General features: G+C 33.7%; 1 protein-coding gene across 3 annotated transcripts in view; it reads right to left on the bottom strand.

Annotated features, from left to right (window-relative positions):
• Hdac9 (histone deacetylase 9) overlaps positions 1 to 16,800 on the bottom strand; it is a 662,331-nt gene that overhangs the window by 356,427 nt on the left and 289,104 nt on the right. The gene's annotated exons all lie outside the window — the stretch shown is intronic.

The raw sequence follows: 16,800 nt of genomic DNA, 5'->3' as shown, positions 1-16,800 counted from the left end.
CAAGTCCCTCATATAAAATGGCATTACATTTGAATGTAACCTGTGCATATCCTTCCACAGACTTTAAATCATCTCTAGAGTACTTATAACAGATACAATGCAAATGCTATGTAAATACTTATTATACCATATACTGTTTAGGGAATAATGTAAATGCTTTGTAAATAATGATACAAATGCTATGCAATATAATAAATAATATATATTGTAATAAATAATGTAAATGCTATATAGATACTTGTATACTGTTTAGGGAATAATGACAAAGAAAAAAGAGTCATGTTCATTCAGTACAGGCATTTTTTAAAAATATTTTTGATCCCCAGTTAGTTGAATCTGCATATGTGGAACCTGAGGATACAGAGGGCTGACTATATGTCACTTTACGTGCTCCAAGGGGAATTGAAGATGGATCTAAGATTGCTTATCAGCTGACTTAAAGATAAGGAGATTAAACGAGTGGGCCCAATGGCAATCACAAGGGTCCTTTTAAAATATAAAAGAGAGAAGCAGTGATACAGCTTGAGAAAACTTAGACTGATTATTATTGGCACTGAAAATGGAAAGCATCCACAGCAAGAGAATGCAGCAGCTCCCAGAAGCTGGGAAAGGTGGGAAAATGGATTTGCCCCTGAGACTCCAGAGAGGTGTACAACATAGCTGACACCCTGACATTAGCACAGTGAGACCCATTTTGGACTTCAAACTTCTAAAATGGAAGGTAATATGCATTGCTTTCACTGTGTTTGTGGTAATTTATTAAAGCACCCAAAGGGAACCAATAGAGACAACTAATGAATTCCCAAATTGGCACTGTTTTGGAAATCTGAAGATTCTGAAATACTGGTTTTAAATAAATTTGGTTTTATTGTGCTGTTTTGTACCTTATTTTTAAGGTGATAAAGAAGGATATCAAAGAGAACTATTAATAATATATGCCCATAACCAAGAGTGTTGGGATAATAATTTAAAATTAATTTTATTTCTTTATCACACTTAAGTTTCTACAAAGGTAAAGACTTTAATATACTTATTTGAAAAAAAAATTTAACAGTTTTAAAAGAAAGGCAAAAAGGATAATTTTTCCTCTTAAATCTTTCTGTGAAAGTTTAAGAGTTATTTATTGTAACCTTAAAAAACTGAGAGTACTTTGTACCTAATTAAATAACCATGATAAGCAAAGAATTTCCAAGTCTTGAGTGGGAACATTTTCCTTTTCTTTTTCTTTAGATTCCAGTTGAGGTATTAAATTATTAAGCCAAAAACTCTATGATAAAGACTATTTTTCAGAACAATTTCCCTTTTTAGTTCAATGTAAATAAAAGAGGAGGAGAACCAATTTAAACCTCTAATTAGTTTCAAATTGTAGTTAATTAAAATATTTTTGCTTTTATATAAGATCTTTATGGCATGAGATACAATCCCAGGCTCCTACAACTTAATCAGCTAAATATAAAATGTAACCTTCCATCTGGTAAATCAATTTAACAGACATAATTGTGCCCCACCATAACTCAATAAGACACTGAGGAAAACCATTGAAATGCTATTTCCTTTTCTTTAGAAGAGAATTATGTACAATTTCAGCATGCTTTGCCTTTCTAAAAGTTAAAGTCAACAGGGAGGTATCACTCTCCTTCACATGAGTTTCCCATGAGAAAATCAACAGCAAAGTATAAAGCTTGTGCTGTTATTCATGAAACACTCCATAATGCTAAGTTGGCTTTAACCAGAACATATTATTTGGCAGCTAAAACCTTTAATTAGAGTTGTGGTTTGAACAGATTTTCACTGAATTTATGTTCTGTAGGGGCTCAAAGAACAACTTTGTTTTTCTAACCAGTTTATTCTATTTCAGGTGGTTTAAATGTACTTGAGCGAGTGGTGGAAAAAAATGAGAATGTTGTTCTGATTCTTATTTTGTTGGCTTTAATTATGATTCGCCATTTCTTAAGGAGTACTAAGCATCCAACAAGAGAAGGAAAATGCGACACTCCTTTCAAGAAATATTTCCTGAGTACTTGCTCTGTGTATTTATACTAGGCATTATGGAAGGAAAAAAAAAATCAAGACGATTCCTTCTTAAGGGAAAAAAAAGCAAGTGGAGAAATATGTTGGCCTGATGATAGACTGGACAAGAGGAGACAGAAGGTGAGAGGGTCAGACTTGAGTCTTAAGGTGGAGGCTGCAAGATTGGCATTAGCAGAATGGGGAAATCAGGAAGAGAAGAAATTCCTGAGGTGGAAGATGGGTGTCGACTTCTATGCCTATTTAGGACATCTTAGAAACACTCTGTGCAGTCTACAAAAGGGCTGACAGGTAGAGATGTGGATTTAGACCTCATAAAAATAACTTAAGGGAAAAAGATGAACATTGTCCTGATCAGGGTTCATATAACAGGTGAGAAACCTGAGTTAGGCCTTAACATTAGAAATACTGACCTATCAGAATGGATAAGAACTAACATCATTAGATAGTGATGATAATTAAAACAGAAAAATGAAAACAACAGAAGAAGGCATGATTAAACTTGAAGATCCCATGTTTCATGGCCTACAGATGTGATGCATGCCTTAGTAGAAAACAGAGGGGGAAAAACAGATGAATGCAAGCACAGCATACAAAACTAAAACTCCAAGGAGCATGGGGTGATCAACTGGTTAAAAGCTACGGAGGGAAGGAATGTAGAAAGAGAAGGAGGGAGGGAGGGAAGAAGGGAGAAAAGAAGGAAAGAAGGAAAAGCCTGAGAAAAATTCCACTGAAAATGATTTGGGAATCCCTGGTGTCCTTTGAAAATATTGACTTAGAAGAGACAAAAGAACTGCATTGGATAATATAGATTTCTACAACATCATAACCTAGCACAGAATTATTTTGGAATAGATGCTAAATAAACATTATTCAGAACCCAATCATATTATACGTGATGATAAAAATAGGCTCAGAGTCTGATAACTAAAGAAAAAAGAAAACAATTATAGCAACATCACAGGGTGGTCCATCTAAATATTTTTTTTTTATTTTTTAAAATTCACTTTTCAGGAGAGGGCTGGATTTTGAGGGTTTGGAAGCAATATTAAAGGAGCCTGTTAATTGCTAAACCCAGAAGACACTGTATTAAGGGGATAATTGCACAAAGTCTATTGGAAACAGACTCTGAGTAACTTGAAATCAAAGACTGTCTCTTAATCAGCTCTGTGCGCTCAGAGTGACCACAACCTCTGGCCCAGAGTAAGTGCCGAATAAAAGTTTGTTCCCATTTCCTTTTTCTCCTGTCTCATTTAGCAAGACTGAATGGGGCCACTGTGAAAACTATTTCTTTCTTTGCAATAGCTTGAATTAGAAGATTAGTAATGAAACTCTGGGAAGAATGACAAAAATAAATGACTGATCATAATATTTTCAGTCCCTTCCAATCTTCATTCTTTGAAGCAGCCCAAAGGCAAAATATACTCAATGTCAGAGGAAGAAGTCTCATTGATCACCACCTAAATCCCTGAGCTGCTTTTCAGTTCTTACTCACCTTTATTTTCCTTCTAGTTCTAAGTTAAAAATATACAATTTCTTAGACTACGCCCTTGAATATAATTTCTACCAATACGGTTCAAAAGTACTTTTCTAGTCAGTCTAAAGTTTCACCTTTTAACATTGACAATTTTTAAAAACTCAAAGAGCGACTGTAAACATAAACTTCCTGATTTTTGCCTTTTACATTCTCCTTTTAGAATCTGGACCTTAAGAGGTAAGGCCAAGAGTCATGAGGTTCCCTTATGTAGCAGCATCTCCATTCCTGCCTCTGTATTTTCCTGTGGCCTTATGTCTTGCATCTCTGAAATTTTCCCAGTATAGCTTCTGTACTTATTTTTAAGCAAATGAAAGGTATTATAATGTTATCAATGCTGTCCTTGAAATATCCAACACTTTATTTCTCTTCCTGCCTCCTGTTGCAGAGTTCACCACTGAATTCTACATCTCATCTTCTTTTCCTACCCTGAATTTCTCTGGAAATCTTTTCAAGACTCTAACATTGCTGTGCTTATACCTTATGTCCTCTTCACCTCCCCATCTCTCCACCACCACAAGCTCCTCTCTCTCTCTCTCTCTCTCTCTCTCCCCACCCCACCTTTTCTCTCCCCCCTCTCTCCTTCCCTCCCTCTCTCTTTCTCTCTCCTCTCTCTCTCCCCTCTCTCCTCCTCCATCCCTCTCATCTTTCTTTTCTGTACAGCTCATAAAATCATTATATTTGCAACACATAAGCACACTAATTCTTGGAGAGAGATAAATATTATTCTAATAATGAATCCAAAGGGAAGTTACTTGACATGTATGCATATGCAATAGTAATGGAAAACATAATGGATCTGTCTGTACCCACATTAATAAAAGCTGGAGAAATATTCTTCATGTTTTTCTTACAACTGTAAGTGAATAACATAATGAGTCCACAGTCTTCTATTCCCCTATACAAATGTACCAGATTTGGAAAATAATTTATTTGTGTATAGAAACTGCAAACTGACATATTTTGGTACTAATTTCACATTTCCAGTTCTCAGAATTCTGTCACTGATCAACAAATTAGTTCTTATACTTATTTGTGACAAACATTTGGAAATCCCAACTTTCAATGATGATATTATGCTTTTAGAATAGTTTATTTGGAAAAAAGTTAAATATTTAGATGCAGAAAGAACATATCAATTTGTGGTTTTTGAATAATTTCCTTTCAATGGAAAAATGTTTGTCACAATTGGCCTTACAATGAAATGAATAGCCCAAACTAGCATGCTATTTCTAAAACATTTTGAACATTACTCATTATTGGACTGAAGTTAACTTGCAAATAGTACAACCTAATTGTTATAAATTTCTACTTTTACTGGGATGGATGCAATGCAGTACTCTGATTTTAGTAAAATTGCCTTTTTCAATGATACTAGATATGGGTTATTTCTGAACAAAGCATAAAGGTTAAGGGACCAGATTCTGAAATAAAATTCCTGTCTTCAGACATGGCACTGTACATGCTGCTTTGGTAAATAAAATGAAAACTGAGCAAAATTATTAAACCTCTCTGTGATTGTTCTCTTATCTATAAAACTATAAAAATTAATGAAATATATTTTGGATATTACTGTATGGCATAACGTATGCAGGGTATAACATTCAGAACAACGACTGGCACATAGTGTCCAATGTTATCTGTTTCTAATATGTAAACATAGCTGGTTGTTAATTCTCTTCAAAAGTATTACTTAACAAATATATTTAAAATGTATGCATTATCCCTGCTAGTTGTGATCTCAAAACCCAGTGATTATCTATTTACTCCTCACTGAATATCACATGAAAGTAGTTTGCTGCATTTTTATCAGTGTTTTACAGGTGGAAAAATGCAATATCTGAGCAGGTAAACCACTATCAACATCTAATTAGTTATTATGTTCCTCTTAACATTATATTCACCATTCCTAAAACATGGTCTATAATCACAAATGTCTCAGTGCATTTCTATGGCAAATATAGTATTTGTTTTATAACCTTACATGATCACCTTCTGTAATATTTCACAGCAGGGTGGATTTGACAGAAATTTATTGTGTTCTTATCAACATTTTAAATAAAATAAATTGAAAAGACTTTACAGGAAAAAAAAAGACTATTATAAATTTTGCTTTGTTTTGTTTTCAGATATTTGTGTGTATTTACGTTGTGCATGAATTGGCCATAGCCAAAAACATTTTTTGAAAGACAAAGATATATTCACATGAAAATTGTTTGATTCCTATCATGGAAGCTACAAAACTAAAACTGAGTAAATGTCATTATTACAGAGGAGGCAAGGGCAAATTAAGGGAACTCAATTGTAAAAGATTCTAACATCACAGCTTCAGTCAAGGAAGGTAGAGAATTGGGGAATGTTTCCTGTAAGTTGTAATACTTAAAATGGCGTTTGAAGAATGAGCAGGCAATTTGGATCTGAAGAGTTCACTGAGGAAAAAACCAAAGCATGAGTGAAAAATCACACAAACTTTTCAGTAAGAGAGTTACCAGAGTCAGAACTGCCCTTTGGAAGGCTGAATGCTGGTTAGAGTTTCACTCATTCTACAATGAGAGTCATAATCAACTCTATCCAAACTTCCAGAACGGACAGGTAAAACAGATTCTTTCTTCCCCTCTACCCCCAAGGCCTCCAAGTGAAAGAGTCCTGAGAACTGGAGAAAAGAATACTTGTTTTTGGTGTTCTTGTAAAGCTATGAAGAGTAAGTCTGGGCTGTTCTGCATTATGCTCTCCTTAATTTGAAGAATGCATTCATCATTGTGTACAAAGACTAGCAGAAACCAGACCAGAACTCATATTTCTAATATGAACATTTGAACACAATGAACTCGCATTATCTAAGCATCTAGGCACTTAGAAGAATGTAGTTCAGTGAAAACCTCCCAATACCCTCCACCTTTCAAAGGAAACTGGTTCGTATTTGGTTCTTGCTCCTTAAAAATAAAAGAGCCTGAAAAACAGAATTCTTCTCAGACATTATTTCTTCTCTGGGTAATGTGATTTAGAATGCTTCTAAGGAAGGTCATGCCCAAATCCAAAGGGAAGAGTTTGCTATGACTGATGAGTAAACTCTTCTCAGTGATCTCTGCTACAGGGGTTCCTGCCTTGGTCTATATCTGTGTTGTCCTGTTTGACAGTCACTAGCCATGTGTGGCTATTTAAATTTAGATTTAAATTAACTCAAAGTAGTCAACAAAAATTAAACTTCTAAATCGTACTAGCCACAATTCAGTTGCTCAATGTCTAATGGCAACATGTAGCTAATGGTTACTAAATTGGGCAGAACCAATAGAGAACTTTACCATCACCACAGAAAATTCTACTAGGAAGAACTAGTCTATGGTATTTTCAAGGAAAAGCATATGTATAATTACACCAGCCAATGAAATCTCTTTGAGAATTTTCTTAAGCAAAATACCCAAAAATATTAAAATAGAAGTTGCAGAATAAACACACCGAAAGTTTAGAACAGGAAAAAAAATATCAGCACCTTAATGTCTTCTTTTCTGTATTCTTCAGATGGATCTTTGCTTTAACTCAAGAATGCTGATGATCTGTACATCTGAAGTACTTTCCCAAGAAGGGAGGTGGTTCAAATGCTAATACATTAATGTCCAATCAACCTATTAGAAACCGACTCCATATGCTTCATTGTGAAGACTGTGAGCTCCTTAATGTCAAAATTCTTTTGTAATCTGATTTCTTTCTTACTCAGTACTAAGGCCCAATGCAAAGTGTGTTTTATCAAATAAGGAATGAAGAGGTAACAAATACCCTCTTCAAGGATACCTTTTGCCACCTATTGATAAATTAAAAAAAAGGATAAAAACAACATGAAATTTGATACCTAACAATTGACATATAATTGCTAGTGTTTTATAGGAATAGTTATAATGACATGAGAATGAAAATAAGGGGTATTATGGTTTGGTTATTAAACATCTCTTGAAAAGCTGATGGGCTAAAATAACACAGGAATGTCAGAGGTAAAATGATTATAAGAGCTATAACCTCATCATTGGATTCATTAATTTGATGGATTAATAATTTGGATGAACAACGGGGTGGTAAATGTTGGCAGGTGGACCACAGCTGGAGAAGTAGCTCACTGAAGGCATGGCCTTGGAGATCATATTTTGTCACTGGATCCTTGATTTCCTCTCTCTCTGCTTCCTACTTGCTACAAGCTCAACAATTTTCTTTCACCATGCCCTTCTACCTTGAAGTTCTGACTCACCTTGGACCTGCAGCAATGAAGTCAGCCGACAATGTCTGAGACCTCTAAAACTGAGAACTATGAGGCCCACATCAATTTTCCATATTCTAAGTTGTTCTCATTGGGAATTTTAGTCAGAGTGACAGAAAGCTGACTAACATTAAGAGGAGAGTCAGAATAAAGGATTTATGAAAAACAACACTTGAATTTATTTTGCATGTGGAAAGGTAGGATAAAAAAGCAATCAGTATAAATAGCTGAATAAAAATCTTTACTCTCTTTAGAAGAGGCTATAAAGCAAATAATCTATAAAAGAGGGAGTTGGTGGACATAAAGAAAGATAAGGCCTTTGATGAAAAATTTTGCATGCCTTGATAAACTGTTATTATGTACTGGTTTAAATACTAAGGTTCTTGAACAAGCAGATAGCAGTCCACCTCCTCACCCTCAGGTATCTTTGTCACAAAGGACATTTTAATTTCAAAGGAACTGGGTGAATAAAAATTTAAGGAGAATATAATCTCACAAACTTTATTATTTATTTGTGTCACGCTTTAATTTTTCTCATTAGCTATGTCTAGGGACCCGTAAGTGCGTATATTTGCAGGAATATTTCCCCAGTGTTTCAAGTTCTACAGTTGTGAATATTTCAAATGAGGAGTCATTTTTCAATCATCTTCATGGTTGTATAACAGATGGCTAAATGCTTTTAAAAGTCTTAATTATTATTTTTTGCCAATTTATCATTCCAGTCTTATCTAAAATGTCCTGCCTGTTTCTAATTGAGCATTTTATGGGGAGAGAAAAATGTGTCATTGGACTTTGCTACAGTTAACTATTATGATGAATTTGAGATATAATCACACATATGTACAATTTTTTATTTCTTACTTAAATATTCTTCAAATCATCAATATTTTCTTATATACTGGTCATGAAGACAAATGATATATTTTCTTCTTATACATAATCTTAGGTACCATTTGGTGATTTTCATTTAAATAAGAAATCTGAGATCTACAATCATGAAGTGATATGGTCAGGTTAGATGCCAGGGTTAAGAACAGAACCCAAGTCTCCTCTTTCCTGTCAATTATTTTACATTGCACTATATGGCTAATGTTAATGATTTTTATCACTAATGCTGCACCATTTTTCTCAGCAACTCATACTGGCAACATACATACTGAAACTGCTGCATGTCAGGCACTTGGCAAGACACTTTCAAGTAGTAAGTTTATTGCCCTACAAGGTAATCATTTTTCACACTTGATATTTGAAAACTAAATTAAGCTCAAGTATAACTTATAGCTCTAAGCCAAGCTAGAATTCTCAGCCATGTCTATCTAATGCTAAATTTTGAGATTCTTTTCACAATTGATACTTAAACTAGACTGTAATTACTTATCACAATAATCACATATACAATCAACATCTCACTTATTGAACTGTAAAGTTCAAATAATTTTGTTCATGGATTCTAATCTAACCATAAATTTTTTTAAAAAAAAAATTAATTATAGATGGATGCAATACCTTCATTTTATTTATTTATGTGGTGCTGAGGATCAAACCCAGTGCCCTACACATGCGAGGCAAGTACTCTACTACCGAGCCACAACCCCAGCCCATTAACCATAAATTTTGAATTAAAAAAATTCTTAGAAACATTAATTTCTGTTATGTTTGATTGTAAAATGAAAAAGTATATAATATAAATTTGTTTTCTTTATCAAAGGAAAATATTCTATCCTAAACCACTTAAATCTTCAGGAAATTTTATGGTATTTAATCAATTATAAAATGTATGATTACCTATAGTACCACTTTTAAAAAATATTACTAGTTCACTTATAAACATCATCCACTAGATCCATTCAGATTTTAGACACATTTTAAAGAAATAAGCATCTTAAAACTGATAAAATATGATATTTTAAATTAATTTTTAAAACTGAAATTATTAAACCTATCAAACACCATCATTCGAAAAGTAAATTATCCGGTAAAAAATTAGACCTTATTTTTAAAAGGAGATGAAAATTCTAATATTTGGAGGATCAAATACTGTTTTGATTTTATTACCTTCTAAAATTTAGTGGGGCGGGTATTATGAGAAAAATCCAGACATACAAAGATAAAAAGTCCTTACAATTCCCAAATATTGCTTAGTTTATATTCTGTTCCAACAAAATATTTTATCAAACTTACTGTCAAAGCAACAAAACTCAATGGACTGTTGATTTCTATTAAGAAGTGACACATAAAAGAAAATTTAGAATTTTTAAAAATCACATAATTAAACAAAAAACTTTAGCATGAAATTTAACATTCCTTCCAAAACATGACAAAATTATCTTAGTCTGTTCTCTCCCTCAATTTTTAGCCTATGGTCTTGTTAATCATGACCAAGAGTCAATCACTGATATAAATCTTTTTAAAAAAATCTATAATCATTTATTTGTGAGAAAAATACTGTGTAAATATGAATTTGTCACTTCAAAAAATTGAAAACTGAGTGTTTGAAAATTTATTTTCAATTTACTATAGATTTTAAATTCAATGGCAAATTTCTGCTTTTATGCCCAACATGTAAAGATCTTGAAAGTCTTAATCTCATCCTAACAACAAATACAAAGGTGAACAGAGTAAAATGAAAATGATTTTCTTATAACTATCAGAGAATTAAGGCTTCAGGATGAAATGATACCATAAAAATCTAGAGATAATGCACAATATGTAAATTCACAGCCTGTCTCATCATCCTGGGAGCAGAAGGCACTGGAGTCAGTAACTAATAGGAATACCTAAACAGCACATTTGATGAGTTGCTGGAGGTACAAACTTTTGGAAGCTGACAGTAGAGCAGTGTGTGAGTTAAAAATTTAAGGGTCCATCTCAGGGAGATCCTATAGTTTCATCGTCCCCCCCCCCCCAGGGACCCAACTAGGTTCTCTGAGTGAAGATTAGAGAAAAAAAAACCCAATTTTTAAAATAAGGGTAGGATACAGGGGCATTAGCAGCAAGAAAAGAAGGTATTCTGAAATATGCCCATGGCAAAAGTAAAAATTTTGATACATATACAGAGCATTTTTTATAACAAAAGCTTTGGGATAGAGATGTAGGTCAGTAGTTGAGCAACCACCAACCACCTAACATGTAGGAACACTGGTTTCAATCTCCAGTATGCAAAACGAAAAAGGAAAAAAAAGAAAGAAAGAAACATAACAATAGCCTTCTTTCCAAGGGAAAATATTTTACAGAAACTCTCTGACCTGGGATTGGCAACTAGCCAATCTCAGCCTTCTATAGCCTTCCTTTATCACTGCAAGGCAGGGAAAAAAATTGGTAAGAAATCTTTCTGGGAATCACAGGACATGAAATTAGGCCCATTAAAATATGAGATGTGAACACAAGTTTACAGAACACTTCTGGACAGCACCTTACCACCACATCATCAGTATAAGAACGGTGGATTAGAATTGAGAGAGTTGAAGGACACAGACTCTATTTAAGAAAAAATTGTTAGGAAACTCCAAGACAAGAGGGGAAAGAAAAAAGAAGTAAGAAAATTGAAGCCTCTGACATCTGCAGCTACAACAAATATTAAATAGAACACAGTTCCAGCCAGATTAACATAAAACCTCACACCAAAAGCATAATTATGCACTTTCTAAATTCTAATATATCATTCCAGCTTTCAACAAAATTACAAAGCATGCTAAAAGTCAAGGGAAACACAGTTTGAACAGCCAAAGCAAACACAGCCTCGACTCAGATATGACACAGACTTTGGAATTACTGGATAAATAACTTAAAGTTACTATGAGTAATATGTTAAAGGCTCCAAAGTAAAAATTCGATGGTATACCACAACAGATGTGTAATGAAACAGAGAAATGGAGATGGACACTCTAAGAAAGAATAAAATGGGATACTAGAAATGAAAAGCACAGTAACCAATATGAAGAATATCATCATGGACTGGAAATTACTGAGAAAAGAATCAATGACCTGAGACGTGTCAATAGAAACTTCCCAAACTAAAAGGCTTAAAAAATGTTTACATAAAACATAATGACCCCAAATTTCAGTACAATTACAAAAAGTATAACTAACAAATAATGGGAATACCAGAATATCAAGAAAGGAAGAGAAGAAAGGAGATTAATTTGGCAACAGTAGCTGGGAATTACCCAAAATTAATGACAGATACCAATACAGGAGTCTCAGAGAACATGAAGCAGGATAAATATAATAAACTGAACATGTAGGCATATTGTTTTCAAACTACAGAAAAACCAAAGAAGCCAAAGAGGAGTAAGGACCTTTTATCTAGTAGCAAAATTAGAATTACAAAAAAGAGGTGCAAAAATAAGAATTATATTATATTTTGTGTCAGAAATCAAGCAATTAAAAAGAGAGTGCAGTCAAGTGTTGAAACCATTGTAAGAAAAAAACACATCTAGAAATCTGTATTCTGTAAAATTATCCTTCAAACATCAAATTAAAAAAAAAAAAAGACTTTTTCAAACAAAAGAAAACTGAGGGTAGACTTGCCTTGCAAAAATGTTAAGTTTTTCAAGAAGAAAGAAATGGATATAGGTCAAAAACTTTGACCTATATTTAAAAAAATGTATGAAGGCAAAATATTTTTTCGATTTGTATTATCTTGTCTTACCCCTCCTTTCCTCTTATATGTCATTATGTATAACCCTGAGGATCGCCTTCCATTTCGGGGGGATAGTAGAGAATAGGACAGACAGCAGAATACATCAGACACTAGAAAGGCAATTTGTCAATCAATGGAAGGGTAACTGATGTGATACAGCAGTCTGTATACGGGGTAAAATTGGGAGTTCATAACCCACTTGAATCAAACTGTGAAATATGATGTATTAAGAACTATGTAATGTTTTGAATGACCAACAATAAAAAAAATAAATAAATAAATAAAATATTTTTGTAAAAAAAAATATTTTATGTTTCACATTATTAACTGATGTAATAGAGAACATGGAGGTTAAATGGGTAATAAAGCAATATTATGAATAACCTTTTGTTCTTTAAAATCAGATAAAATTAATCATTCTTTTGAAAAATGTAAACTACTAAAACATACTCAGTAGAGGTAAATAATATGAATAGGTCTATATCTAATGAAATAAACTGAATCAATAACTAATAACTCTCAAGAAAGATAGTAAACATTTAAAGGATAAAGAGTATCAAAACTATCCCAGAACAATTTTGGGGGGAATACTTTAGCTCATTCTATGAGGTTGGCATTATTATACTACCAAAATCAGATAGACATTATAGGAATAGATATCTTTCTATCTGCATATTTCTCATGAATATAGATAAAAAAAATCTTCAATAAAGTATTATCAACTCAAATATAACAATATGCAAAAAATATTATGGAACAAAAGCAAATGCAATTTATTCCAGGCATATGAGGCTGGTTCAATGTCTGCAAATGGGTTCATGTAATCTATTGCATCAACCAATTGAAAAAAAATCACGTGGTTATATTTGTGTGTGGGAGGTGGGGCAGGGTGTAATGCTGGAGACTGAACCCAGGGCCTTGTGCATGCAAGGCAAGCAAGCAATCTACCAACTGAGCTACTTCCCCAGCCCACAAGGTCATATTGGTATTAAAAAAAGTACTTAAGAAAATCCAATTCATGATACTCTGGGAAACTAGAAATGAAGAAAACTCCCCATTTTGATAAAGAACATGCATACACAATCTACAGCTAACCTCAAACTTATTTGGTGAAAAAAAAAAAAAAAGATGCTGCTTGCTAAGACTGATAACAAGGCAAGGCTATCCCCTTCTTACCTCTTGTATTTGACATTATTCTGAATGTCCAAGTTAATGCAATGAAACATGAAAAATAAACAGAATGTATACAGAGTGAAAATAAAGAAATAAAACCATGTTTGTTCACAAATCACATGATCATTAGTGTAGAAACATCTCAACACACCAACAGCAACAACACTGCTAAAACCAATGAACTATTTATGACGAGTTTGCATGATACAATGTTTTTGTTTTTAGTGCCAGGGGTTGAAATCCAGAGTCTCACATAAGCTAACACACAGAACTACACTCCTAGCAAAATATAAAGTTAATATTAAAAAGTTAATTGCCTTCCTATATACCAGCAATAAACTATTGAAATTTGAAATTAAAACACAATAACACTAATAATAATAATAATACCCCAAAACAAAATAGTTAAGAACAAATCTAATAAATATATAGAATTAAAATGAAGAAAAAAATAAAACTTTGAAGAAACCCAAGGAATTCTAAATAAAAAAGATTATTTGCATTCATGGGATAGAACTCAATAAGTTCAGATGAAAATCTTCCCTACTTGACATATAAATTCAATATAACCTCAGTAAAAATCCCAGTAAGTTATTTGGTAGCTATAAACAAAAAGATTCTAATATGGAAATGCAAAATACAGATGAGCCAACTCACTAGCAAAGAAGAGCTCCAAGACAATAGTAACTGACTATAAAAACTACCTTAGCTGGGCGGAGTGGCAAATGCCTATAATTCCAGCAGCTCTGGAGGCTGAGACAGGAGGATTGCGAGTTCAAAGCCAGCCTCAGCAAAAGCAAAGTGTTAAGCAATTCAGTGAGACCCTGTCTCTAAATAAAAATACAAAATAGAGCTGGGGATGTGGCTCAGTGGTCAAGTGGCCCTGAGTTCAATCCTCAGAACCAAAAAAATAAATAAATAAAAATAAAAAGAACTACCCTAGGGGCTGGGGTTGTGACTCAGCAGTAGAGCGCTCACCTGGCACGTGCGGAGTGCTGGGTTCAACCCTCAGCACCACATAAAAATAAAATAAAGTTATTGTGTCTAAGTCCAACTACAACTAAAAGACAAAATATTTTTTTTAAAAAAAACTACCCTAAAGCTTCAGTGATCAAGACAATGTGTTATTGGCAAAGCAAGGACAAACAACCAATAGAACAAAATAGAGTCCAGAAATAATCCCACACAAATGCAGCCAAATACCCTTTGACAAAGTAGCTAAGCAATTCACTGGAAAATAGATGGAAGCCCTTTTGACAATAATTGCAGGTGATGTTAGGTCTTCATATGCAAAGTAATGGATCTAAACAAAGACCTTACGTATTTCACTAAAATTAACTCAACATGGATCTAAATGTAAAGTACAAAACTGCAAAATTTTTATTATGCGCAAGTTGCACGTAGCTTAATAAGACAGCATAAGAGAAAATCTAGGTGACCATGGGTTTGACAGTAAGTTCTTGGATGTAAAGTTAAAGGCATAATCTACACATGATAATGCTGATACATTTAACTTTGTTAAAATTAGAATCTTTTTTGCTGTGAAAGGCACCAATAACTGAGTTAAGACAATCACAGATTAGAGAAATTTGTAAAATGCTGAATCTGACAAGTTTAGTAGTTTTATACAAAAAACTAAACATAGTCTTACCATAAGATCCAGCTAACATGCTCCTACATATTTACCCAATTGAGTTAAAAACATGTTCACAAAAAATGCTACATATTTATATAAGCTTTATTCAGAGTTACCACAATTTGGAAGCAACCAAAATGTCCTTCAATAGGCAACCGTATAAATGAATTGTGGTTCAGCCACACATGGAATATTATTCAGAGATAAATAAGCTTCAAGCCAGAAAAATACAAGGAAGAATCTTAAATGCATATTGCTAAGTAAAAAATAGTCAGTCTGAAAAGTCCACGTATGGTATGATTCTAACTTTATGATATGATTCTGACTACATAATATTCTGCAAAATGATAGAGACAATTAAAAGATTACTAGTTACCAGGGGTTGGGTGTGGGGAGGGATAACCAGGTAAAGCACAAAGCACAGGGAATTTTTAAGATCGTGAAACTATTTTGCATTATACTCTAATGGTGGTGTTTCAGTCAGCTTTTTTAATGCTATGACCAAAAGACTTGATGAGAACAATTTTAAAGGAGGAAAGAGTATTTGGCACTCAGTTTCAGAGGTCTCAGTCCATACACAGCTGGCTCCATAGCTCTAGGCCCTCAGTGAGGTAGAACGTCATGGCAAAAGAGTATGGTGGAGGGAAGCAGCTCAGAACATGGCAGTCAGAAAGCAGAGAGAAAGAGATTGCTCCTTTCACCACAGAGAAAACATAAACTCCAAAAGCATGCCCCCCAATGATCCACCTCCCCAGCCACACCCTGCCTGCCTACAGTTACTACCTACTTAACCCCTATCAGGGTATTAATGCATTGATAATGTTAAGGCTCTCATAACCCAATCATTTCACCTCTAAACTTTCTTACATGATTCACACCTGAGCTTCGGGAGGGATACCTAACATCCAAACCATAAGGTGATATTTTGCATTATTAACCACTGAACTTTACAACAGAGTAAACCTTAATGTAAACTGTGGACTGCATTAATAATAATCTGTTAATAGTGGTTCATACCTCCAATGTATTCAGAGTAGAAGGGGGGTGGTCAAACAAAGGAACTTTGTACTATCTGCTCTATCTTTCTATAAATCTAAAACTGTTGTAAAAAGTCAATTAGTTTCAAAAAGAAGTGAAGAAGAAATTAAAATTCAGTTTGGCCCTTGTAAGCACAGAGCATCAATTAGAGCTCCTCATATGGTAAAGAAATGCAACAAGCTGCTGCTACTTTTGGACACCACACTAGGATCTGAAATGCCAAGGAATATGCAAAATCAAAAACCTTTATTCCTATTTTGACATTAGCCTTGCAAGTTGCGCATAGCTTAAAAAAGAAAATGTTTATCACTTTGTCCTCAGGTTTCTTGTTTTATCATAAAAGGTGAAGGAACAGAAGATCTTAAAATGACCTTCCACAACAAAAAGGGATTTAGTTTTGACATAATGAAAATAAATGAAACTGAAATCCCTTAGTAACTACAACCAAAAATCAAGACTAAGCACTCGAGGAGTGGGGGAGAGAAGAATAGAAGTTCAGTGGA

This window comes from Urocitellus parryii, chromosome 3, assembly GCF_045843805.1.
Source record: "Urocitellus parryii isolate mUroPar1 chromosome 3, mUroPar1.hap1, whole genome shotgun sequence".
NCBI lineage: Eukaryota > Metazoa > Chordata > Mammalia > Rodentia > Sciuridae > Urocitellus > Urocitellus parryii.
This window is presented reverse-complemented; position numbering and strand designations above follow the sequence as displayed.